Source organism: Mauremys reevesii, linkage group 5 (assembly GCF_016161935.1).
Source record: "Mauremys reevesii isolate NIE-2019 linkage group 5, ASM1616193v1, whole genome shotgun sequence".
Classification (NCBI taxonomy): domain Eukaryota; kingdom Metazoa; phylum Chordata; order Testudines; family Geoemydidae; genus Mauremys; species Mauremys reevesii.
The window spans coordinates 113,143,470-113,170,905 of NC_052627.1; the positions used below are offsets into that span (position 1 = coordinate 113,143,470).

The 27,436-nt window shown below is 46.0% G+C and overlaps 2 long non-coding RNA genes across 15 annotated transcripts in view; one reads left to right on the top strand and one right to left on the bottom strand.

Moving 5' to 3' along the window:
- LOC120405505 overlaps nucleotides 1–26,386 on the bottom strand; it is a 92,543-nt gene extending 66,157 nt beyond the window's left edge. For 3 of the 13 annotated variants that reach the window (XR_005598606.1, XR_005598610.1, XR_005598604.1), the window contains exons 1-2: nucleotides 25,798–26,382; nucleotides 2,439–2,601 (exon numbers count right to left, since the gene is read on the bottom strand). This is a non-coding gene — a long non-coding RNA (uncharacterized LOC120405505). Of the gene's footprint in view, nucleotides 1–2,438; nucleotides 2,602–11,931; nucleotides 12,123–25,797 lie in introns of all 13 variants that reach the window. The other 10 variants (XR_005598608.1, XR_005598611.1, XR_005598605.1 and 7 more) reach the window with 6 other exon arrangements.
- Nucleotides 770–13,801, top strand: LOC120405506. 2 transcript variants are annotated; one of them, XR_005598618.1, is made up of 3 exons: nucleotides 770–1,466; nucleotides 11,094–11,152; nucleotides 12,224–13,801. It is a non-coding gene; the product is annotated as an uncharacterized LOC120405506 (long non-coding RNA). The 2 variants fall into 2 exon arrangements; XR_005598617.1 differs by lacking the exon at nucleotides 12,224–13,801 and having other exon boundaries at nucleotides 773–1,466; nucleotides 11,094–11,347.
- Nucleotides 26,387–27,436: the final 1,050 nt, after the last annotated feature.

Genomic DNA, 27,436 nt, shown 5'->3' on the forward strand with positions numbered 1-27,436 from the left:
CAATTTCTTCTGCTTATTTAATAATAGACACAGATGAATCACTTCTTTTGCCTCATTAACTTTTCTTTGACAAAGTTTATTTGACATACCCAGCATGGTATTGTGCATTGGCTTTCCTGTAAACTTTTATTCCAGAGGTGTCTGGGGTTCTACAAGTGAGGGACATTAAAGCAAACACATTTACAATTGGATTCTCCTATTCAGAGACTGCTGGCCTTTGTTTTTACATATCCCAATTTAATTTCTTTTGTAGTGTCACATGACTGGACAACAGCTTTTAACGATGCTGTCCCTTTATGAAAAGGATCAGACTAGATGATCTAATGGTCCCATCTAGTGTTAAAATCTATGAAACCATGTGCACCTAAAGGACACATGTAAAGTATTGACTTGGTTTTTTTAATATATATAGTAGTTTTTGCAGTGAAATCCCCCAAACTGCCTGGTAGCTGGTAAAATATAATTGATTCCTCCCAATGCGGCATGCCAGGGCTTACATGGTGGGGACTAACACTTTCTTACTGCATGCCATATCTATGTAATCCTGAGCTCCATCAGCTATGACAGAATGGCATTGTGAACCACAATTAATTTCCTTTACAATAGTGTGGATAACTTCATGGCTCATTAGACTGATGATTTCATTCTGAATTGTTGGACTTGTGTAATCTTGTTTTCTCTTCAGCTAGCTTCCCAGGGTCTCATTGTCATTGCTGTGAAGCTTCAGTAATTCAATAAAATTCCCTTCATCAATCTGATGGCCATGAATTGCCAAGCCTTGTCTACTCAAATAAGATACAGAGAGTATTATTTTATACAGTGTCCAAAACCAATCTCTTTGAACATTACATCTTGCCAATCTTCTTCAAATGACGATGAAAAGTGTGTGATTCTGACATGACAATCAAAATATGAGCACTTCTGTGATATTTAAAGCTCACTGGTACCTGGGGGGAATCCCTGGTTGGTGGACCTGTGCTACTGGTGTTGGCTCTCCTTTCCCTCTGCTTTTGTTTTAGGAACAACTCATGATGAACAGAGGAATTGTGACATCAGAGACAAGTCACCTGTTCAGTGAAATATTTAGAGTGGTGGAATTGTGACATCACACCAAAGAGAGTAGTCATGCAGCAGGCAAGGATGGGTGGAGACCAGACAGGAACAAACAAAGACTATTTTTTTTTATGAATATGGGACCAACCACTTCTACTACCCAGAGGAATACAGAATATTTACACAGCTGGATCTGCCAAACTGCCATGTCATTATATGTTCCTGGAATTACATCTAGAATGAATGACACTGCAGCAGCATCCAGTCAGAATTCACCATCACCAGGCGTGCAAAATGAAAGACAAAAGAAATGGAAAAAGAGAGATAGTGTGTCAGTGCCAAGAGCTGTGGGTTTTCAGGAGGGATTTGAAGGCAGAGAGTAAGGATGCTTTACATGCTGGGAGAAAGCAAATGTAAGTTGTTTTTAATTTTGGTTGTAATGTTATAAAGCCAAAAGGATACAATCAAGTGGTTTTCTTTCCCCATTTCAGCAAGGACATTTGTTTATACTCAGGTCTTGAGATACCCAATCTCATTGTGCAGCATTTCTTTAGAAATGTCACCCCCATTACTACATCTGTGGTTTGGAACAAGAAATTGAGAGACAGGATTATCCAATGGTTAGGGCACTAGCCTGGAACTTGGAAGACCAAGGTACAATTCCTTGCTCTGCCACAGACTTCCTGTGCGACTTTGATTAATTCACTTTGGGCTAGATGCACAAAGGGGACTTAGGCTCAGAGTTCCAATACTTAACTTTTATGCGCCCTGCTGTCTAGCAGAATCACAGCCCTAAGTTAGGTATCCAGGCTTCCTATACAATGCACAGGGAGAGTTAGGTGCCTACAATGGTCTTTGTAGAAGTCAGCAAGCAGAATTGGGGGCCACCTAAACTAGCCAATAAGAAATGCCAAGGAGAGAGGCAGGGCTTAGATCGCACCCCTTAAAGAGAGCTAAGCACTTCTCTGTTTGGATTCACAGCTGTGATTCCTAAGCCACATCAGCCCTTTCTTTAAAAAGTGATGGTGATGATGTCCTGGTCCCCTTTCACCCAGTGGTTAGAACCCTCACCCAGGCTGTTGGAGACCCAGCTTCAAATACCACTCTATCGGATTTGACTTGAAGCCAGCTCTCCCATGTAAGTGCCCTACCCACTAGGTATAGGGTATCCTTGCTCACTCTCTCCTTGTGAGACTGTTCCATTTTGTATGACATTAGTTTAATAATCGAAATTCATTAGAGGCAGGACTAGAACCTGAGTTTCATAGGAGATTGCTCTAATCACTAGGCTTAAAGAATCACTCACTCTCTTTCTGACCCAATAACTATTTATGTCTTTATGCACACACAACCAGTAGAGGCCAATGGAAGTTGCATATACGTACGTATATTCATTCATTTTGAACCTTCCTTATGTAGCATGAATTATGTGAATAAGTCCAGTTTGGTTCATTTGGTGATCCCACTATTCCATATTTGTTACATCACAGGTCTCCTTTCATGGTAGTGAATTGGGAAGTCAAAGTTAAACATTGTAGAGCAATATTGCTGAATAGGGCAAGAAGAACAGAGTAATTAGAAATGAGGATATTTTTCATAACATAATTAATATAAATGAATAATGGAACACTGGTTATACTTTTTAACAGAGTGACCAATGGCCTTGTAGTTGCCTTGCATTTACAGTGCAATTATGCTTTGACTGCTGGCAACTAATTCATATAACTTTAATCCAGCTACAAAGTAAATATTACTAATGACCCCCTTTTTCATGTTTATAAACCAAGTACATGCAGTGTATACACACAGCAATTAGCCTTTTGGTTATAGGAATTATTGGTAATTAAATTACATGCATCAAAAAGCATAACCATAAAGTAATTACATAGGAATTGCAGTGTAACTACAGTGTTATTACAGTCACTCCATAATAAAGTGTAATTTGTAGGTGACAGATGACCTGGCTTTGACAAAAAATACTTTTGAATGGAAGTCTGGGTATGTGCCCTGATTCTTTGCAGTATGACAAGACTTTCATTAATGTAAGTGAAGTCTCTCAGCTATTTAAGGCTAAATCCTGAGCTTCATTGGGGAATCTTTTTATTATACTAGTCATGTCAAGAGTCCATACTGCTAGCTTAAGCATCAGCTGAAGATTCCTTCTGTGTATGGGGAATCTTCTGGTAGCATAAACCAGATACTCACAGATATGTAGACTCCTAAATCCCCAATTTAGGTGCTTAAGTCCCAATTTTAGGTGCCATTGCAACCCACAAATCCCTCAGTCGGCTGCTGCCTAACCTGGCAGGTGCCTAAACTCACACAGTGCCTACATTTTTTGGTGTAAAAGTTCCCTAGGATGCCTAAATTCCTGCCTCTGGGCATGCGCTCTGCTGCCTTGCTCTATGAGCCTGAATGCCTATCTCACAACTAAGCCCCAGTGCAATCCACGAGCACAGGGAAGATAGGCACTCCTGCTCCCATCTTGCCTGCATGACCCAATGTGGTAGGCATGCTCTGAATATGCCCTTATTGCATTGGGCCCTGTTCAAAACCTGGCCAGCGAAGGCTGCTGCCTCCCTAATATATTTTATCCGAGTGACTAGAACACTTACCTGGGATGTGGGAGGCCTGGGTTCAGTTCTCCTCTCAGTGCAAGGAGGAGCAAGGATTTGGCCAGTGGTCTCCTACAATCTCAGGAGAGTGCCCTGACCACTGAGCAATAGGATATACTAATGTGGGTTTTCCTCACTTTTTCCTGTTGAAGCCATTCCACTTTGGATAAATACTTAAATAGTCCTTGAGCCAAAGAGGGAACATGAGAATGAATGACTCTACAGCCTGGTGGTTGGACTACCCACGTGGGAGGTAAGAGATCTAGAATCTAGAACCCCTGCTCCAATGACTATTTATATACCGTGGAATGGCTTCAACAGGAGAAACTGAAGGTCAGCAACATTAGAATATCCCATAATCCTGTGGAGAGGGAACTCCTCTGGGAGGTGGCAGAGCCCCTCTTCAGATCCTTTCTCCAATTCAGGCAGAGTGTGGGGGATTGAATTCAAGGTATCTCACATTCTGGGTGAGTGTTCTAACCTCTGGGATAAAAGGTATAAGGGAAGCCTTAGCGGCATATCAACATGGCTCCAGTTTTGTGTGGAGTTAGGCACCTGTTTAATTCTTGCAAAAAATGACTTGGGCACCTAAGCCATCAGACTCAAGGAAAGGGGTTCCTGACAGTGGGTCACCAGCAGAGTTAGGTGTCTCCCTGTATCATGGATTTAGGCATTGAAATTCCTGAGGGGGGACGGACTTAGGATAATATGCCCCTTTTCTCACCATCTCCCATTGGCTAGTTTAGGCAGATCCCTGATTAGTTTGTTGGCTTTTGTGGATCCCATTCTTAGGCATTTCTGTCTTTGCAGGCATTGTATAGGGACTCTATGTGCCTAACTCAGGCTTTGTGGATCCCATTCTTGTTGCAGTGATTTCCTAGGCATGCATCTAAGGGTCTCTCTCTGCTGCAGTTGGGAGTAAGCCTCCCAGCCTGGATAGACAGATGGCAAATATGGTGGCATGGACTAGCCACCCGAGCTTGGACCAAAGGGATCATGTGGGCTTGTACTCAGGTGAGTAGCCTGAGCCACCACCTGTGCCATAACATACACATTGCTATTTTTACTGCGCTAGCTAGAGCAGAGCTACTGTGTGTCTGTCTACCTGGGCTGGGAAGCATGCTCCCAGCTCAAGTGTAGACATACCCTAAAATGTAGGCATTTTCAACAGTGAGGTTTGCAATGCCTAAGACCCTTTGTGGACCTTGGCAACAAAGATGCCATAGCTGGCTTTTCATCACTCCCTTCCTAGCGTCTGGTGTAGGGTGCATGTTGGGTGCTGAAAAGGGCATGACTGAAGTGTGTCTGCTCCAGTAATTTTTAGTTGGCACAAAGCACTTTGGGGGTCGGAGGGTGTTGCAGTAGGATTAAAAAGCTGTCCACGTTAATTTTTTTTTATATTGCATGAAGCACTGTAATATATAAAGGATGTACCATATACATCTGGAAACTTCAAGACAAGGTTTTCCTCACACAATAGGTTGGGTTATTTTGTATTTTTAAAGCATTATTATTTTCAACCTCTGTATAATTTTGATTCTTGGGAAAAAATAGGTGATGTAGGATTTTATTCTTTTGGGACCTCTTCAATGGTTTCATGACTATCCATCATAGTATTAGTAAGTCTAGACAGTTTAACACAAGTTGTATACTGTTTTCTTGTGATCTTAATATATCACATTACCCTCTCCGTGGAATAGTCTTTTAATACTGTGGCTAAATTGTTATCCACATCAGTAAAAAAGAGGCCTACTTGCACTGTTTGATCTAAGTGAAAGACTGGCCATGGACTGAATTTTGACATTTGGAAATAGTGGGTAAAATTACCCAGCTGTGCACCAAAAGTGGATGTGTTTTTCTGTAGTAAATTACAGGTATTTTACACATAGTTTCTCAAAGAAATGCCTTACTGTATGCATTCATTCTGTGACAAATCTATCACAGGCTTTTTTGCATAGCAGGGAAGAGACTAGGGCTTACTGCAGATGTATAAAGAAAAGCAGGTCTATGTGCCAAAACGTCTGTTTCCATTTGGAACAAACCCCTTTTATAGTCATCCTACTCCAAAATGTAACAGTGTCTTTACTCCTTGAGATCAAAGCTTTTCAAGGTACAAGATGTCTAAAAGAGCAATGTGGGTCACTTATTTTCTCTACAACAAGCTATGTCAAAACCCCAGTCTGGCACAACCCACTTAAGGCAACAACTCTAGATTGACTTTTGGATGAAATTTAAAGATGGTTTTGATTTATAAAGCTCGGAATGGTTTGGGTTTGAGAGACTGCATCTGTTCCCCAGTGGTACTGGTTACTTTTCCCTTGATAGCCTTCTCACGAAATCTGCTGCTTCCTGATATCTACAAATCCTCCCATTCCGCTAGGAGCAAAGGTGTGTTATTTCCTGGTCCAAATTCCAGCTCACTTTCTGATTAAACACCTAGAGGTTCAATCCCCACAACACTCAAGCAGCAATTTATTTCACTTACCCTAAGGTCTTGGCTACACTGGAGAGTTACAGCGCTGGTGGTGGCTTTACAGCGCTGCAACTCACTCACCGTCCACACTTGCAAGGCACATAGGCGCCGACTTATATGGGGCTCTGGGGCTTTAGCCCCATGAATAAATCCCAAGCAGGGGCTCTGCCCCACCAATGTTTTTTCTCCCCTGCTTAGAGCGCCCCCCCGCCGCTGCCGCCAGGGCTGCCCAGAGCCCTTTAAATCCCAGCCGCGGCCGGGAATCAGAGGGCTCTGGGCTGCCTGCTGCAGCGGGAAGCCCAGAGCCCTCTGATTCCCGGCCGCGGCTGGGATTTAAAAGGCTCTGGGCTCCCGTGGTTGCAGGCAGCCCAGAGCCCTTTAAATCCCAGCGCGGCCGGGAATCAGAGGGCTCTGGGCTGCCTGCTGCAGCGGGAAGCCCAGAGCCCTCTGATTCCCGGCGCGGCTGGGATTTAAAAGCTCTGGGCTCCCGCGTTGGCAGGCAGCCCAGAGCCCTTTAAATCCCAGCCACGGCCGGGAATCAGAGGGCTCTGGGCTGCCTGCTGCAGCGGGAAGCCCAGAGCCCTCTGATTCCCGGCCGCGGCTGGGATTTAAAAGGCTCTGGGCTCCCCGTGGTTGCAGGCAGCCCAGAGCCCTTTAAATCCCAGCCGCGGCCGGGAATCAGAGGGCTCTGGGCTGCCTGCTGCAGCGGGTAGCACAGAGCCCTCAGATTCCCGGCCGCGGCTGGGATTTAAAGGCTCTGGGCTCCCGCGTTTGCAGGCAGCCCAGAGCCTTTTAAATCCCAGCGGCTGGCCGGGAATCCGAGGGCTCTGGGCTGCCTGCTGCAGCGGGAAGCCCAGAGCCCTCTGATTCCCGGCCGCGGCTGGGATTTAAAAGGCTCTGGGCTCCCCGCGTTTGCAGGCAGCCCAGAGCCCTTTAAATCCCAGCCGCGGCTGGGATTTAAAAGGCTCTGCGCTCCCCGCGGGTGCAGGCAGCCCAGAGCCCTTTAAATCCCAGCCGCGGCCGGGAATCAGAGGGCTCTGGGCTGCCTGCTGCGGCGGGGAGCCCAGAGCCCTCTGATTCCCGGCCGCGGCTGGGATTTTAAAAGTTCTGTGCTCCCCGCGGGTGCAGGCAGCCCAGAGCCCTTTAAATCCCAGCCGCGGCTGAGATTTAAAGGGCTCTGGGCTCCCCGCCGCAGTGGGAAGCCCAGAGCCCTCTGATTCCCGGCCCCGGCTGGGATTTAAAAGGCTCTGCGCTCCCCGCGGTTGCAGGCAGCCCAGAGCCCTCTGATTCCCGGCCCCGGCTGGGATTTAAAAGGCTCTGGGCTCCCTGCGGTTGCAGGCAGCCCAGAGTCCTCTGACTCCCAGCCGGGGCTGGGATTTAAAGGGCTCTGGGATCCCCGCGGCTGCCAGCAGCCCAGAGCCCTTTGAATCCCAGCCTCTGTCCGCTGATTGCCCCCTCCCCAGACCCCTGCCCCAACTGCCCCCCAGAACCTCCACCCCCTATCTAAGCCCCACTGGTCCTTGTTCCCCAATTACCCCCTCCCGAGACCCCTGCCCCTAACTGCCCCTTGGGACCTCAGCCCCTATCTAAGCCTCCCTTCTCCTTGTCCCCAACTGCCCCCTCCTGAGACCCCACCCAACTTCCCCCCCCAGGACCGCACCCCCTACCTGTCCCCTGATAAACCTCTTAGACTCCCATGCCAATACAATTGCTGCCTGTCCCCGGAAAGCCCCATTGAACCTCTGCCCCATCCAACTCCCCCTGCTCCTTGTCCCTTGACTGCCCCCCGGAACTCCCTACCTCTTCTCCAACCCCCAAACTGCTTACTGTGCCACTCAGACCAGCGTATCTGGCTCCATGCAGCTCCAGACAGTTGCTGCCATGCTCCCCCATGGAGCCCACAGCCCTCTCCCACCCCCAGCACCTGCCTTCCAGATTTGAACATCTCAAAATTCAGGAGTGCTCAAGCTCGGTTTGGGCAGCTTTACTTCATTTCTCCCAAATCAGTTTCCTGCAAGGTGCCAACTGAAGGTGTTGGAGAACAGAGAGATCAGGTGGCCTCCTAATGCCTGGAAAAGAGACAAAGGCCGGAGGAGGGAGTGTCAGTGCCTGTGCGGACTTCTGGGAAGTGCACGGTGTGGAAGGGGATGCTGTGATGCTTTGGAACATCTCCATACAAAGCCAGTCAGGACTCTGGGGGAGCCTCCTCTCTCGGAGCATACTGTCTCCAGGGCAAGAAGCTTACACCTTCCTGGGTCTGACCTCGGAGCATTCAGCATGCCCTTCCACGTCATGCACTTTCCAAAGTGAGTCTGCCCAGGCTGGTCCTGGGGCAACCAGAGGTCGCTGCACCTCAACTCTGCAGTCAGATGTGACTCTCAGCCAGACAGTAAAACAGAAGGTTTATTAGATGACGGGAACACAGTTTAAACAGAGCTTGTTGGTACAGAAAACAGAACCCCTCTGTCAGGTCCATCTTGGGGGGTGGGGAGCCCAGAACCAAGTTCTGGGTCTCTCCCAATTTCCCCAGCCAGCTCCAAACTGACACTCCCTCCTCTGGCCTCTGTGTCTCTTCTGGACAAGGAGGCCACCTGATCTCTTTGTCCCCAACACCTTCAGTTGGCATCTTGCAGGGGAAACTGAGGCACCCACACAGTATTCAGAGAAAATATTAAGAACATTCCCACTTCATCACAACAGATGCAACAAAATATAATACTGTATATTGAAGTAGGCAAGTGCTGCTTCTGACTTTCCACTTTTAATTGACCCTTGTAATCTTGTGGCGCTGACGCGTTGTAGCTTCATTTTATATCGGCTTACAGGGCGGGAGCGGGGGGGCACCACCATTTTGGGCCCCACCAAAAATTATACAAACCTGCCGCCTATGGCAAGGCACATACAGCGCTGTATCTCCCTGGCTACAGCGCTGGCTGTATTCCACCTCTGCCTGGGGAATAACGACTGCAGCGCTGGTGCTGCAGCGCTGGAGTGCCAGTGTAAACAGTGATTAATCTTACTACGCTGTAACTGACCTCCGGAATTTCCCCATAATGCTTTTAACTAAAGAACTCTCTTTGTTTTGTTGTGAACTCGGGGCTCCCGGAGCTGCTTATCTAAAAAACAAACACAGCTACTGTTTGCTGTGAATGAGGCAGGCACGGGGATGAATGTCCACAGCTAGTGTTTGCTTGAGGAGAGAAACAGCATGGCGGGGGAGGGGGAGAGGGAGTCCCTTGGAGCAGCTGCTTATCTGGTCTGAAGGCTATTTGCATTTAAGAGTGAATGAGGGGTCGGGGAAGTGGTCGGAATTTGGAAGGCAGGGAGCTGACAGTGTCGGCTCCAAAAATCCACTCTCTCTCTCTCCCCCGCAAGCTCCCTGTCACACTCCACCCCACCTCCCTCTTTTGAAAAGCACGTTGCAGCCACTTGAACGCTGGGATAGCTGCCCATAATGCACCGCTCCCAACACCTCTGCAAATGCTGCAAATGTGGGCCACACTGCAGCGCTGGTAGCTTTCAGTGTGGCCACACTCCAGCGCTTTCCCTACACAGCTGTACGAAGACAGCTTTAACTCCCAGCGCTGCACAGCTGCAAGTGTAGCCAAGCCCTAAGACATGCCTGGTCTTTCCAAATCTTTTGGGCCACTGTCCTTTCTGCTCCAAGCATTGGCATCATAATGATGATATCCACGAGCAATCTTGTATCTTGTTCTCTACCCAAAACTCTAACTGATGTCAATGGGAGCTACAGGTTCTCAGCCATTGGGTTCTGATCCTACTCCCTGTTAAGTCATTGGGAGTTTTACTATCTGTTTCAATGGGAGCAGGATCAGTGCTTCAGCGCCATGAGCAAGGAGAAAGTAATTCGCAGGGAAGCCACCAAAAAACAAACAAACAAAAAAAACAAAAACAAAAACAGAGAATGAATCCTGAAACAGGTCTGTTAATTTATAAACATAAAACCTAGAACTCAGTTTGTGAGAATTAGAGTACAAATTAAATAGCCTCTCAGATTTAAAGTATATCATTTTCATTTATATGGCAAATAGATAAGCAACTTTTTAAAGATGAACTGATTTAGAACTATTTGATTAATGTGCAAACAGGCTTTAGACAGGTTTGCTTCCTAGTTCTACCTAATTTAGTATTAAACATATTTTTTGTGGATAGTAAGAAAAAACCTTAGGAAAATGTGAGCTAGATTCAGTCTAGAAACAAATGAAAAACTGTACATTAAAACATCCTTTTAATTTTCAGCTAATCTCTTTACAATTTTAAATTGAATTGTTTGTAATTTCTTTTAAAGAAGCTTGAAAATCCATTTAGCCTCTCTTAATTTTGTCCTTTTACTTCATATTAACATGGAAAATACTGTGTTTTGAATGACTGGAATTACCCTGTCTTTGGCTGATACATTATTTAACGGTGGAACATTGCACTAAAGTGCTATTTTAAAATGTTAAGTATAACAGGACAGATTTTCAAAAGTGCTTAGAACTTAGAGGAGGGACTTGATTTTTTTTTAATAGAGCTCAGCCCTGATTCAAGCACCTGGGTGAAGTGTCCAGATTTTCCAAAGTATTAACCTCATTGTGAACTTTTGAAAACTTGGCCACTTAATTTGAGTGCCAGAATGAGAGCTGAGGTTTTTTTTGGGGGGGAAAAATAGTCAAGCATTGCTGTTATTACTCACCTCTTTATATCAAAAACACCTTTGTTCTGGACCTCATTCTGTAGGTCTTACACGAGCAAAACGCCTCATTATGGAGTTTTGCTACAAGAGTGGACCTTTTTGTGGACCATTAATACTACTTAATATATCTTATTTAGCTAGCCAAATGAAATGTGATTCAGCAGAGGAATTAAATGGGGATTCTGAAATTGCTACTAGACTGATCCATGACTTACTGTAGCTGTAAACATAACAGTGCCATGTTTTCTTCCTTTAGGGTCTTGTAGGACCACCACTGAGCACCCGAACAGCAAAAGGCAGTCTGAACATTTATAGGTGAATTACAAAGCTTTTGCATGTTTAAACTGTTTAAGGTTCTAAATTAATAGACTATGGGCAGAAAAAACGTACATGCTTATTTCAATTTTGATTCAATTTATGAAAATGTGTCCCCACCTAAGCCTCTAAATGTAGCTAGACATTGAAACACCATGAAATAAAATTTGATATGCCACCAAGTGGCAGCAACAAGATGGACTCCTTGAATTTACAGCTACTTCTGACAGAAAAAAAACAAAGACAAGCATAATGTTCTTAATCCATTACCTTGAGCAGTCCTAAAACAAAGCATGATGAAAGCATGAAGAAATGGGCTATGCCTTGAAGGTGTGCAGACTGGGGTCTGGTCTACACAAGACATTTTCCCCATCAATATAACTATGTTTGCTAGAGGTATGATTTTGTGCCACTATTGTTATACTGGTACAATCCCTAGCGTGGACACTGTTGTATTGGTACATTAAATAATCTATTCCCATTTGCTAGATGGGAAAAAGCTATTCCAGTATATGTGTAACCCACTGGTGAGTGGGTGTTACAGGTCCCCTTCTGTGCCAGTCCATAGTCAGTGTGTGTTGTTACAAACCCAGCTACAAAAGCTTGGCTTTTTAGCTCTAGCCTCTCATGCTTTTGGCTCTGAAAGTTCCTGGTTCAATTCCTATTTTTTGGGGGCAAAAAAGCAATATCAATATAACTGAATCCACACTAGCACTGTTGTGGCACTTTAACTATACAGATATAGATACAGAAGTGCAACTTTTGTGCGGTACACAAACCCTTAGGCTCCACTGGACTAAATGGGGATGGAAATTCCATAGCTGAGGACTCTGAGCATATTCTGCCCTCAGCCCCAGACATGACTCTAAAGACTGTTAGCCAGGATCTCATTTGATCTCTACTGTTGCAGCAGTGCACACAGGGAAAGAGTTGGTTTCTAAGGTAGTTAGGTCCTAAGTCATGTAAGTCTCTAGAGAGGAAAAAAGTCAACATTTTAGTTTCTTCATCACTTCCGAGTACAAATTAATAGTTATCTTTGGAACACTGATATTACGTTTTCCTTTTCTCCAGTCCTACTAAGCAACTAGACCACTGCATTGAGCACTAGCTGGAGCTTCCAAGATTTTCAAGAACATAATGTGTTCAGAAGGCAGCACGGTAATCTAGTCAGTGAAGCAAAAATATAGAACAACTGTGGTCAACGTGGGAGAAAAGGATGAACATGTCATCCCAAGATCAGTGAAAAAAAGACTTCACAAACCACTGATGTTACCTGGAAAATACAGGGGAAAATGAGGGTTCAAAATTCCTCGTATTTTGCCATTGCCAAAAAAGATAACATAACAATGGCAATGAGTAATAGTATATAAAACTTATTTTACTGCACAAATATGAGTTGACAGAACCATGGACAAAAGCACTTGCTCCAATTATAGTTAATGTGGCATCTTTCACACCACATGCTGCTATGCCAGCAACAACTATTCTGTCCTACATAGGTTTTTATACTGTGCTAATCACCAGAGTATCTGAGTGCCTACTTCTCACTTTGATTTCAGTAGGAACCACATCCTAGAAGACTTACAATCTAGTAAAACTGAATTGTGCACATTTGAAAACTCAGATAGTTCTTCTATTGGTCTGTCTCAAGCAAAAGCTTGGTGTCATACCATGCTAAGTATTCCACAGCATTCAAACATTTTTGAACACTTCTTTCAAATGACTTTGAAGTGGAAACAAAGACTACTATATCGTATTACAACTATTCCGATGGTACTGCATATAGTCTGAAGTGAATATAGTTCTGTAGGGATCATTGTCTTTTTGCAGGAATAGGAAACTTCCTTGTACTGTAAGCTTCTGAATCATAATATAGATACTCAGTGGAATTTAGGAATTGCCATGGGGAGCAAGCCTGTGGTCCATCTAGAGTCCAGTCCCATTTCTAACAGTGGCCAGTACCAGCAGCTTCAGAGGAAAGTGCAAGAAACTCTGCAGAAGGCAGTTATGGAATAACCTGCCCATAAGTATAGAAATGTCAAAACCCCATGGAAATAGTGAAAATGTAATAAATGCATAAAGAGAGATTTTCTCTCTCTGCCTCTTATAAAAATATTTGTAATTGGGTTCCATAACATTTAAAGAACCAACTGGAATCCTTTTATTAAATATTTAGAGTAAATTCTCTATTTATAAAAATGCCGGACGACTTCTTTGCATCCACTGAATATTCATTGGGAAGTTCATTGGTGAGTGCCTATTCAAAACTAAAAGATCAAAAGGGAACTGTGTCAATTTTGTTCTTTTCTGGGGTGACTGCTATTTTTTGATGTAATAAATTGCCAATTTTGGAGGGGTAAAGAACAGAAATGGAAACGAGTATGCCTTTCAGGCGACTTTTGACTGTGCCATTATGAATAGTCTCCAAACAAACAGCTTGTTGCAGGCCATTCAAATAGTAGATAGACATCCAATTGTTAACCATGCAAATAGCCATATCCAATGGTCAGACAGCTGTTAGCTGGCTTTTAGAATGTGGGTAACCACGTTTTTGTAGGACTTACCTCTGTCTACAGGCTGCTGGGTCTCATCTTTTTCTGAAGTCTTAATAAAATTAAAAAGTTTCATGCAGTTGCAAATGTCTTTTTAAAAACCCCTAACAGTAATTGTTATATACTGTACTAAAAGAGAGAAAGAAGTTTACATGTTATCTTCATAGCCACAGTTTACTCCACATAAATTTTATGTATATAAAATTATCCTTGTGTGACTATTGTACAGCCTTGTACTTGGAGTGGTGTATGTTTTGTGTATATAAAACACTCACAGTTTATATGCATATATATACACTCACACTATGTAGTGACATAATCATAGGACTATACCCTGAAAATGGAGCATATAGTAGTTTCCAAAACTTAGCCACCTAAGGGTAGGGTGACCAGACAGCAAGTGTGAAAAATCTGGACAGGGGGTGGAAGGTAATAGAAGCCTATATAAGAAAAAGACCCCAAAATTGGGACTGTCCCTATAAAATCAGGACATCTGGTCACCCTACCTAAGGACCCCATCAAACTCCCACTGATGTCTATGAGAGTCTCTGATGAACACTCCTTTAGAGCATTAGACAACTGAACCCTCACTTGGTTCAACCTAAAGTTTTGCACAGTCTTCTCACCATTATGGGGATGGTTTTCATGTCATAAAAATGTGTGTATATACTGTATCGGTGAGATTTTTTCCTACAGATAGACAGACAGCTGATTTTTTCAGTGTAAACAAAAATAGATTAATGGAAAAAATCTCAGGATTAATCTAAAAATCAGAGCAATAGCTGGACCTGAATTTGGCATGCAGATAAAGGAAACGATCCTTTAGGCTGTACCGTATGCAATTAATCAGAGGATCACATGGGGTAATGGGGCTTGATTGGGACTGTGCGACTCTTCTGTCATGAAAGTATCATGCATTGACAATATTAACTTAAATGGAGTGCACTGTAAAAATTATTTTTATAATATTTACAGGTCAAAGTACATTCCGGCTTAAGTGTATCCGCTGTAAATAATTTCAACACTTAAGGAGAGGAAGGGTGGCCTAGGGGTTGGAATGCTTGCCTGGGATTTGGGAGACAGCGTACTTGTCTACATTACACAGGTTTGTCGGCAAAAGGCAACAGTGGAGGTGTACGCACTACAAAGCTACTTTTGGTGGCAAAACTCCGCTGTTTTTGCCAACAAAATAAAACCACCTCGACAAGAGGCATAAAGTTCTTCACGGCAAAGTTAAAGCGACAAAGCATCAGTGCAGATGCTGCCATTCATTATGTCGAGATAACTGCTCTCCCCCAGTATTCCACAATGCCCAGGCTCTGCTAACTGTTTTGATCTCTCTCTGCCCTGCAGGCATGTGCCCCTCCCCTTTCAAACTCCAGGACGTTCTGACAGCTGAGCCTGCTGCTGGCAACAAAGAGCAAATCATTAACTGGAATGTTGCTCTCTTCCCCACTATGAACACAGAGGCAGGCAGGCAGTGTGTGTGTGTGTGTGTGTGAGAGAGAGAGACTGCAGTGCTGTGCAGAGCCAGGGAGAGAGGCAGGGGCTGATGTCAGAGGTGTCCCCGTCCCTCAGGACTGGTTGCTTCCAGCGGCTGCCTGAACTTAGAGACAACATGCTGACACACTCACTCTCCCACAACCATAGGCGCTGACTCCGTGAGTGCTCCACGGTTGGAGCACCCACAGAAAAAAAATTAGGGGGTGCTTGGCACCCACTGGCAGCCAGCTGCCCCCTCTCCAGCACCTCCTGCCCGCTGGCAGCCTTGCTGATCAACTCCTCCTCTCCCTCCCAGCACCTCCCTCCTGCCACAGTCAGCTGTTTCATGGTGTGCAGGAGGCTCTGGGAGTAAGGGGGAGGAGTGGGGACAGGGCGTGCTCAGGGAAGGGAGCAGAACTGGGTGGGAAAAGGTGGGGAGGGGGTGGGGACTTGGGGAAGGGGGTGGGTGGGAGCAGGATGGACCTGGGGCAGAGCAGGTGGTTGATCACACCTTCCCCCCAGGCTTGGAGGAAGCCAGTGCCTGTGCCCCCCAACATACACTCTGTCTGTTTCTTCTCATGCCCCCACACGCCGCCTGTCATGCACTCTGCTCCCCATCCTCCACTTCAGTTGAAAAGCTTCTGGCAATCTAATAGGATGCCCGTAGAAGAATGGGATTGAGAAACCTGCGTGCATCATGTGACTCTGTATCTGCCCCATGGCAAACCCTTCCCAAAGCACCCTGTGGCCAGTTGCACAGTGGGATAGCCTCAGATTCTTTTCCCTGTTATGCCACTGACTTGCAATCTGACTTAGGGCAAGAGGTTTTGTCTCTCTGCCCTCCCAGGAGTGCTAGGAGGATAATAAATACGTTAAAGATTGAGAGAGCCATGGTGGGTGAAGCAATATCTTTTATTGGACCAATTTCTACTAGTGAGAGATACAAGCTTTCACAGAGCTATTCTTCAGCTCTGTATAAGCTCGTCTCTCAGCACCAGAAGTTGGTCCAATAAAAGATATTGCCTCACCCACCTTGTCTCTCTAAGGGTACGTGTCTCTACTACCCGCCGGATCGGCGGGTAGTGTTCGATGTATCGGGGATCGATTTATCGTGTCTCATCTAGACACGATAAATCGATCCCCGAATCGACGCCTGTACTCCACCTCAGCAGGAGGAGTAAGTGGAGTCGACGGGGGAGCCATGGCGGTCGACTCATCGCCGTGAAGACAGCCAGGTAAGTTGAACTAAGATACTTTGATTTCAGCTGTGTATCTTAGTTTGAACCCCCACCCCCCCACCGCCCCCAGTGTAACCCAGGCCTAAATTCCTAGGAGCGACATGGCTACAAAAACACTGCATACAACAATTAAAGATTGAAAGGTGTTCAGGTATTATAGTAACGGGCACCACGTCAATATCTTAGATGGATGTAAGGAAAGAGACACACAATCAGGTCTAGAACCAGATACTGCCCAGTAAAAGCCACCAATGGTCATAACATATGGGAATATAATTTTCAATAGCTTCCTCCTCTCATAGGTTGATCATTGAGCTAGTTCTGCGTCTTGCTCCAAGCTAGGAATTTTTCCATGTAAAAACTTCTTGACTTCACAGGAACAATAACTCTATGCAGCCATATGATTTCATCAAGGAAATATAAAGGGCCAGACGTGACACTGGTATAAGGGGAGAGGCCTGGGACACAGTGTTCTTTTCCTCCTCATTTGCCCCACCCAAGAGCCAAGCACCATCACAGTCCCTGTACTCAGGGCAGGGCAGTGCTACTGCCTTTGTGTGCTCTCCAGCGTGAGCATTGCCTTAACGGAGACGGGGAGGGGAAGTGGGGCCATAACCCTGACACCACCACGCAAATGAACAGGCTGTGCCTTCTTCCACCCCATGGCTAGTTCAGGAAGCCAGAACATGCCCCCCAGTGGGTCAGATTTTCTTGCTAATATTATGCTCTGTCCTGTGAGGATTTGAACTAGACCCATTGTTTCCAAAAATACCATATTTTCAGCCGATTGCTGCAAGGAGATTAGCACCTGTCAGCTGTGGGCCTATATTTTCCAATAATGCAGGGGGTTCCAACAAGCTGCTTCTCAGCTTCAGACACATTCCATATACTAAGAATCTGGGATAATCGAATAAGTATTTTCCAGTATTTCTGAGTTTAACTATAGTTTCTTTTATCAATTAGGTCAAAACCTGCTTTAATACTCAGTACTCCATGTCTGATTTTCTTTTTTGCCTGATATTAATGTACTGTGAATGCTATGGTGAAACCATTTAACAGGAACTTTAACTTAATTGTTTATGAAGAATTATTTTTTTTATGTATCCAGCACCATAATTATGTATGACCCTTAAAAAAGTGGGACATGGTAGATGAGGTAATATATTTTATTCGACCAGCTTCTGTCAGTGAGAGAGAAGCTTTTGAGCCACACAGAGCTCTTCTTCTAGTTAAAAAAGAGTGACAGACCCCTATCCATCTAAGCTAGGTCAAACATGGCAACAACAAAAAAAAGGTGAGAGTGTTTGGAAGAGGGGTGGGGTGGCAAGGATTATTGCAACAGTGAAAGGTCAGATATACTTATTGCTACAGATGTAGTGTGTCAGTTCCCCCTTTGACAGCTGGCTGAAATGGGAGGAGAGTGGGATGAAAGCTGGGGACAACTCAGCTCCTCTTTCCTCTTCTCCTTCAAATCTCTCCTCAAAACCCACAACTGGCAGTTGTGGGTTTTGAGGAGAGATTTGAAGGAGGTGATGTTTCATGGTCTAGAGATGGGGGTGGAGGGTATCTTCCAAGCATGGAGATGGCATAAGAAAATATGGTGCCTTTTGAGGGACAAGGAGGCCGAGGGAGCATCAGGGGAGGTGGATCAACAGATCATAGGGAAGCTGGAAGAGAGATGGTGCAACTTGGGAGAGCTGTGAGAGCCTTGAAGGTGAGGATGAGAAGCTATTTGTTGAGCTCTCTTGATGTGCTTGGAGCTGTTCATTATGTAGAAGACACGGTCCTCACCCCAAAGGCATATACAGCCACTAAGATTGGCAGTTTTATTTGCCAGTCTTTCAATTTACACTCCACAGCTATTACAACTGAAGATATCCAACACCAAGAACATTGCCAATCTCTTGAGTCAGAGGTGGTTTGCTCTGAATGGCTCTTCCAGCATGAAAAAGAACAGTGAGTGGAAACATGTGAACAGTCTATACTTCGTCCACACTGATCAGACCTGATATGTGTTTTTGTCTACAATCTATTTTGCCTAATAGAACAGAGGCAAGTATGCTTAAACTAATGTACATGACTAGAGTCAACCCATTTACTATGACTAATTTACAGTTCCATCTTGCCCTATAAGTGGGGACAGGGATTCTGCTGCATTGACTTGCACTGTGACATTGGGCAGAAGACTGTATAACCAATAATCATGGGTATTTGTCCTTTTCAGTTTTGGTGACTCTTGGAAATTTTATGTGTTAGACTCGTATCTGGAAGGAGGAAGCCTTTATATTGCAAAAGCCCTTTTTTGAAAGTTTGTATTGTTTAATCTACTGAGTGCTGTACTGCTTTGGTCTAGTTCTGGTGGTTGTGCTTGCTGTGAGGGGCATTTAGTGGCCTGTGATATACAGGAGGTCAGGAACTAGATGATCTTAGAATCATAGGACTGGAAGGGACCTCGAGAGCTCATCTTGTCCAGTCTGCTGCATTCATGGCAGGACTAAGTACACTTCTACCCCAATATAACATGACCTGATATAACACAGGTTCGCATACAACACCGTAAAGCAGCGCTCCAGCGGATCAGCGTGTCAGCTCCCAGCCAGGGCGCTCCGCTTCCTGCCGCCGGTAAGTGTGAGGAGGTTGGGGAAAGGACGCCTCCCGTACTCACCTGTGGCGGGAAACGGAGCGCCATGGCTGGGAGCTGGCAGAGCAGGGCCGCCCAGAGGGGGGGGGGGGCAAAGGGGGCAATTTGCCCCGGGCCCCGGGCTCCGCAGGGGCCCCCAAGAGAACAGCGGAGGCTCCCGCCTCCGTCCCGCTCCTGGAGCCTTAGCACATCAAGCGGCGTGTCTCAGCCGGGGCCCCTGAGCCCCGCCCCGCCCCGCGCCGCGTGGGGAGGGGGCGGGGCTGGGAGCTCGGGGCGGGGCTGGGAGCTCCGGCCTGAGCTCTGCTCCCTCCGCTGGGCCCGGAGCTCCCAGCCCCGCCCCCTCACCACGCGGCTCTGAGCGGGACGGAGCTCAGGCCCCACCGGGGACACGCTGCGGCTGTTCAGCCGAGGCGCTGAGGCTGCGCGTGAGGAGGGAGCTGGGGGTAAGAGGCTGGGGCCGGGGGGGTTGGCTAAAGGGCAGGGAGCCCTGGAGACAGTCAGGGCAGAGGTTGGGGGAGCGGTCAGGGGGCAGGGAATGGGGGGGTTTGGATTGTGGGTGTTCTGGGGGGGGTGGATAGGGTCAGGGCCGCCCAGAGGGGGCGGGGCAAGAGGGCGCAGGAGCTTCTTCGCTCCCGGTCTCCGCCGGCGGGGGGTCCTTCCACTCCGGGGAGGAAGGACCCCCCCACTGGCGAATTACCACCGACGCGGGACCCGCCGCTGACGTGCAGCCCGGTCTTCGCCGGTAATTCGGCAGCGGGTCTTCGGGGCACTTCGGCGGCGGGTCCCGGAACGGAAGGGCCCCCCGCCGCCGAAGACCCCGGGCCCCCGGAATCCTCTGGGCGGCCCTGTGGCAGAGTGGAGCGGGCTGGGGCCAGGCTGCTCCACTTCCGCCACTGCTGGTGAGTGTGGGAAGGTTGGGGAAAGGATGCCCTCCGTACTCACCTGTGGTGGGAAGCGGAGCACTGCAGCTGGCAGAGTGGAGTGGGCTGGGGCTGGGCTGCTCTGTTTCCGCCGCTGCTGGTGAGTATGGGGAGGTTGGGGAAAGGATGCCCTCCATACTCACCTGTGGTGGGAAGCGGAGCACTGCAGCTGGCAGAGTGGAGTGGGCTGGGGCTGGGCTGCTCTGTTTCCGCCGCTGCTGGTGAGTGCAGGGAGGTTGGGGAAAGGACGCCCACTGTACTCACCTGTGGCAGGAAGCAGAACGCCATGGCTGGGAGCTGGCAGAGTGGAGCAGGCTAGGGCCGGGCTGCTCTCCTTCTTGCTGCTGGTGAGTGCGGGACCTTTCCCCAACCTCCACCCCCCTGCCACCCCGGTGACATGGCTGGGGCCGGGGCAAGGAAAGTGGAGCGGGCTGGGGCTGCGTCACTGCTTCCTGCCACAGGTAAGTGCAGGGGGCATCCTTTCCCCAATGTCTCCGCACTCAGCGGCAGCAGCGGAAGCGGAGCAGCCCGGCCCCAGCCCGCTCCATTCCGCCAACTCCCAGCTGTGGTGCTCCGCTTCCTGCCACAGGTGAGTACGGGGAGCGTCCTCTCCCCAACCCCCCCCGCTCTTATCGGCGGCGGGAAGCGGAGCACCGTGGCTGGGAGCTGGCAGAGTGGAGTGGGCTGGGGCCGGGCTGCTCTGCTTCCTGCCGCTGCCGGTGAGTGCCTGTAAGGGGGTGGGGGTGTGTGGATAGGGGTCGGGACAGCCAGGGGACAGGGTGGTTGGGTAGAGGGTGCGGTCCTGGGGGTGATTAGGGACGGGGGTACCTGGAGGGGGGTGTTTAGGGGACAAGGAGCAGGGAGGCCAAAACAAGTTCAGTATAACATGGTCTCACCTATAGCACGGTAAGATTTTTTGGCTCTGGAGGACCGCATTATATCGGGGTAGAGGTGTATTATCTAGACTGGGGCAGTCAATAGGCAGACTTCATGTCAAAGCTGGACCACCAGATGCTTTTGAATGGACCCCATAATCTTTTTATTTGCTTATCATTGTTATTCTTTTATTATTTTCTCTGGAGTCTGGATCTTGACTATACCTTGGCCAAGAAATTTGGACTTTGACAAAAAATAATTGACTACCATGAGAGGTGTTTGTCTAACCTGCTCTTAAAAATCTCCAGTAATGGAGATTCCACAACTTCCTTAGGCAATTTATTCCAGTGCTTAATTACCCTTTTAGTTAGTTTTTCCCTAATGTCTATCCTAAACTGCCCTTGCTGCAATTTAAGCCCATTGTTTCTGTCCTATCCTCAGAGGTTAAGGAGAACAATTTTTCTCCCCACTCCTTGTAACAACCTTTTATGTACTTGGAAACTTATGTCCCCTCTCACTCTTCTCTTCTCCAGACTAAACAGACCCATTTTTTTCCCCAATTTTCCCTCATAAGCCATGTTTTCTAGACCTTTAATCATTTTTTTTTGCTCTTCTCTGGACTTTTTCCAATCTGTCCACCTCTTTCCTGAAATGTTGTACCCAGAACTGGACACAATACTCCAGCTGAGGCCTAATTAGCTCAGATTCGAGCGGAACAATTACTTCTTGTGTCTTGCTTACAACACTCCTGCTAATACATCCCAGAATGATGTTTGCTTCCCCCCTCCCCCCGCAACAGTGTTACACTCATATTTAGCTTGTGATCCACTACGACCCCCAGATCCCTTTCTGCAGTATTCCTTCCGCGGCAGTCATTTCCCATTTTGTACGTGTGCAACTGATTGTTCTTTCCTAAGTGGAGTATTTTTTATTTGTCCTTATTGAATTTCATCCTATTAACTTCAGACTCTTTCTCCAGTTTGTCCAGGAGATTTTGAATTTTAATCCTATCCTCCAAAGCGCTTGCAACCCCTCCGAGTTTGGAATCATCTGCAAACTTTATAAGTGAGCTCTCTATGCCAGTCACTAAATTATTGATGAACAGAACCAGACCCAGAACCGATTCCTGCGGGACCCCACTTGTTATGTCCTTCCAGCATGACTATGAACCACTGATAACTTCTCTCTGGGAATAGTTTTCTTGTGGTCCCTTCTGGCCTTAAACTCTATGACTATGACTCACTGCAAAAAAATGTTGCATGGGCCTCCTGCCTTCAGCACTTAATCTCATTATTAGCTTCATGAAGAAACTCTACCCTGTTCATGAGTAGTGAGTCAGGAGTCAGTACTAGTATACAGTAGGTCAACCCCAACAATAGGCATAAGTGGCATATTTAATGTTCATAGCTGAAATGTGCACATATTCTATTTTTAGTGTATCATATAAATTCCTTTCTAGACAAATCTCAGCTACTGTGAAACAGAAAGTTATTTAATACAGTTCTGTGCTATTTCAGACTCAGTGGTACCATAACAGTCTTCACCGACTGTATATCAGGGTAGCTCTACTAGCTTCAGTGGACCTACTCTGGTTTACACTAGCTGAAGGTCTTGCCCACGATGTCTGTTTCTCTCTTGATTTGCTAAACTATGGCATATTTAATCATTTATGTTTGATTCCTTATAAAAATTCCCTGGTCCTAACCTGAACCATGTCAACTGAAATAGAGTTAAAGAACATTCGGTTACTAATTTAACTGCTCTGAGACAAGAATACATAGAAGTTAATGTTACACTGTTCCCACTGTGACAAGATATTGCAGTGCACACGTGTTACTCATATCTTCAACTCCGCTTTCCCTCAATAGAGCCTTCATACACACCAGTGCCATAACATATGATTATGTAAAATTGATAAAGAAAAAATGCATCCCCTGGTTTGTCTTTGCCTGTCTAATATAGGGTGACCAGATAGCAAGTGTGGAAAAAGGGGAAAAAATCCAGGGGGGATGGGGAGAAAGGGAGGGAATAGTTGTGTATATAAGATTGAAAAAGTTGAAAGTAGAATGTGCACATAGGCGCCTTCAAGGAGCCCTACAGTACAAAGTAGGCCTCCTTGAGGGAGCCGAAGCCCAAGCCCCTCTGCGTGGCACGGCTTGGGTCCCTTCAGCACTGTGAAAAATCTGGGCAAAATGACGTCCTGACAGGACTTTGATCGGGATGGGGACAAAGCCCCTAATATCAGGACGATCCCCATTTTATTGGGACATCTGGTCACCCTAGTTTAATATCAAGCAGAGTGCATTAGCCGGTGAGTTAGAACTCCCCTAGAAAATAGGATTAAAACCAGAAATGCAGACTGACCCTTAACAGCGGTGCCAACAGGCACTGCTTTGATAGACTTGCATTCAGCAGTCAAAGATTGCAATCCACCCTCCAGCAAACTTCCTGCGGCTTCCAAATACAATGTGACAGTCAGATTGGGAGGGGAAAAGCAAGCTATTTATCTGCTTTATTTTAAATAAGCCTCTTTTTTTAAATATAACCATTAGTTTTTATTGATGGGACTAATGCTTTGCATTTAACCTAAATTATAATAGGAAAGGAGATGCTTAAGGGTAACTGGGTGATGAAAGGACTACATTAGTGTACATGTCCAACGGCTGCTGTTTCTTATTTGTAATGCTGAATCCACATGCAAGTCAAATTTAATCTATAAACGGTGGCGCCTAGGGAGTATACACTCAGATTGCCTTGAGAAACTAAATACTTTTATCAAATCACCAGATGGCCCATTATTTGAAAACCATTTTCCTGAACAACATTGTTGCTAATATGCCTACCTTCAGTTAAGTTCATAGGCATTTCATAATTAAGGCACAAACTAGCATGTTTGGCCTTATCGTTCATATTTTATTTAAGCATTTCATTTATTTCAATAAATTTTCTATATAATACAACTTAGTTTTCATGAACCTGGCATATTTTAATTGTATAGTTCAACTAGCATCAAATTTTGATCCTCAAAAATGCCACGATATTCCACTCATACTCCCACATTTTAGAAAAAATAATTTTGTCTAACTTTCTGGCTTCATAAAGAAGTTTGGAATATTGCATGGACAGAGGTTGGGAGAGGTAGCAGAGCAGATGTGGGCTGCAAGGAAGAATCATGCCCCACATTTGAAATCTTAATTAGGGTATTATAGAGAGGAGGGTTTTGGATTCATGGATCATTGGAATGGTTTCTGTGATGACAGCTTTAAGGACTAGCTAGAGATTGATGTGGGTGGTGCTCAATCTGCCAGGAGGTTATGTCCCATTGGGATTTGCCATGATGAGAGCCTATTTGGGTTAAATAATCTTCACTTTAGCAGAAGCAGCATCAACTTCCTAGGTGCAAACCTTTCAGACCTCTTTAATTATGCTTTAAATCAGTCTGAGCAGAAGAGAAGGGAAAGTTGTTTTAATTCAAATGATAGTGTAAGTACTTGCAACATACAAAATAAAGTGGAAAATAGGGTTGTTCTGAAATAAAAGATGGAGAATAAGAAGAGTAGGTGAGTTTAACCACTAGCATGTCAAACAGGCAGAAGAGGGGGATAGCTCAGTGGTTTGAACATTAGCCTGCTAAACCCAGGGTTGTGAGTTCAACCCTTAAGGGGGCCATTTGGGGATCAGTCCTGTGTTGAGCAGGGGGTTGGACTAGCTGACCTCCTGAGGTCCCTGCAGTGGGTGGTGGTGCTAACAAACATATCTGGACTAACATTTAAAGCCCAATTCTCAGAGCTGCTGAATGTCTGATATTCTCCCCTCCATTAAAGTCAATAATAGCTGCAGAAGCTCAGCTCTTTTGAAAGTCAGGCTGCTAATCTCTCTAGATGTATTTCTAGTGTACCAGTGACCATTGTGCCTGGGTGCTAAAGGACTAAGCCACATGACACCAAACCCAAGGGATTTTTAAATATCTTGTGCTGGGGTGTACTACCCCTATAAGGGATAGTCTGATGCTTACAACCAAGACAACTTGGGGGGGGAGAATCAAAGAACACCTTGCCCCCTCCTTGAGGGTGGGCTATATGAACAGGCAAAGGAAGCTGAGCAAGAGAGAACAATGCTGGGGCTAGGGACAATGCTGGCTGTTACAGGCCCCAGATCACTAGCCTGACCTGAGCACTAGATGCTTTATTTTGCTGTCCATAAGTTTGGTTGCTCTGATTCAAGGCTTTGAGGTAAAGGCCTTATGAACTGGGTTGAATGGCTTCTCCCCTGACCAGATGGCTAAGGGAAAGGGAGAAAGCCAGTTTACCGCCTAGAACGATAAGGGAACTAGGAACTCTGCTAACAGGGCTCTACTTGGAGGCCTTCCTAAAGGGGGCATTTATTATTGTTAGTTTGGCTTCCCTCTTCTTGAATCCTGTACACACACATATAGCTGCTCAGTAACAAATACAACCAAATGCATTCAGGAGTAGGGATATGATATTCTTCCTGTTCCTGTCCAGCTGAGCCTGCTTCCAATCAATTCCCATCTGCCTGGCTTCTCCTCCAGGTGCAGCCTGTGAAGTTAATTGGCCCACCTCGCCACCTTAACAGTACCACATTGCCAGAAAGATATACAAACTGAGCAAAGCACAGAGAAGAGAGACAAGGATAATAACCCAAATAGTTATCCAGACTAGCTTTTGCAAAGTATAAGACTAAATGTGTTAGGCACACTTTCTTTTCTTTCAAGCTGATTTTCTGTCCCAGTATTTAATCTTGTTTTACTACAACCCACTGTCCTTGAGGAATCTCTTTTGGGTCATCCTGAAGGGGTGAAATAATGCTTAGCCTCAGGGGCTTGGTCTTCACTAAAAAAAAAAGTTATTTATTTATTTATTTTTTTAAAGAGAGAGAGCTAACCTGAGATAGTCATTTTATTTAAAATACTCACCTGTTTCCAGTGAAGCAGTAGTAATGAAGGAAGGGTTTCTGAAGACTACCACCCTCTGGATTCTCTGTTAGAAGAGCAAGGATGAAGGACTGGAGTTTAAGTTAAAGATGAAGATTTCTGTTGAAATCAGAGAGGGAATCCTTCTCTTGAGCTTGAAGGAGTTCATTTCCTCCAGAGCTACTCCTCTTGCTGTTTCTGCATTGCCTGGTAAAGTGGAGAGAGTGTGGTGAAATCAGGCAGGAGAATCTGAGGCAGGAGCAGTAAGAGAAACTGTGCCTGATTCAAGAGTTTACTGATCTCCAAGCCTTTCCCACCAGTAAGTGGAGCAGAAACCTTGATGTAAGTCCAGCCAGTTAGAGTTGTTGAACAAGTACTCTCAGAGACCTGTGCTATGACATCAGTCCAACAGGTTAGAAGTGGTGAGCTAGTGATGTCACAGAGGCCTGAACCTGGATGCAGGAACAGTTAGCCAGGGATGTTGAGCCAATGACCTCACAGGGGCTTGTACTGTGACAACAGAACAGCTAGCTTTGGATGTTCTGAAGCCTGCTTTTTCAACACTTGAGATTGGTAATACTGAATTAGTGCCTGTAATGGGGTTGGCACCCACCTCTCATGAGTGCCCCCTTCTAGTTGGGCATGTTTGTGTTCTTTAGTTCTGGTGACTCCTTTCAGTGGTTCTCAGGTGGGTTTGTCAGTGACACAGTGCTCTGGCCAAGTCACACTGTCTGCCTGTTAACCAGCACAAACCCCTTCCAGGGTATACAATCCACCAGGGCCTATCTCAGTACCCTTCTAGTGGTAGTAGTCCAGCCCTGGCTTCCTGCAGCCCTGCCCAGGCTCAGTCCCCACTCAGTCCTTGCAACCAGCCAGGAGCTCCCTTAATGCTCCCCTGGTCCATGCTAGCAAACCATCATCCATAACCCTGCTGCTCCTGCAGTCCTTTCTTCTTCTGCCACAAGCAGCAACTGACTACTGCTGTGCTCTACAGCTCCTTTTATATGGCCCTCCTGGGCCCTGATTGGCTGCTTCCCCTGCACCACTCTGCTTGGAAGACCTTTCCATTGTTCCTTTCCTGGGATGGGTGTGGCAGAACCCTGAGGCCTCCAGCAAGGGGGCTTTTGGGCCTAATTCACTCCATCACAATGCCATTTTTTAATGTCCCCATTTTCCCAAAGAGCTGGATAAAAACAGCCATTAAATGGCAATAACTTTTGGTAATCACCTGCCCAGGCCTGACCTGAACCAAGGGATATCTATATAAACTAGATGTCCTTCCTCTCACTCCTTCAGCTATTTCTAAAGCATCTTGGTATATAAGTATCTAGAGTTAAAACTCTTTGTTTCTTGTTATCAGTCCTCAGTGCCATTCCATCCCCTTAGTATTATTCTGCATTTAAGAAAGGACATTTTCTGTACAGAAGGACTGGTAGAAGGAGCGTTTGAAATATCTGATAGTGAGAAATATTTGTAATTTTCCTTGTTGACGAGACGTGTGGTGTCTAAGCTAAGTGTCCATTCAAGATGATGTAGTAAAACTCTCACTGGCATAAAAGAAACAAAGACTTTCATTTTGGTTTTCTACAGGCTCTCATGCTACTTTCTGAACTGATTGTCTTTTGGGTTTGTTACACAATTA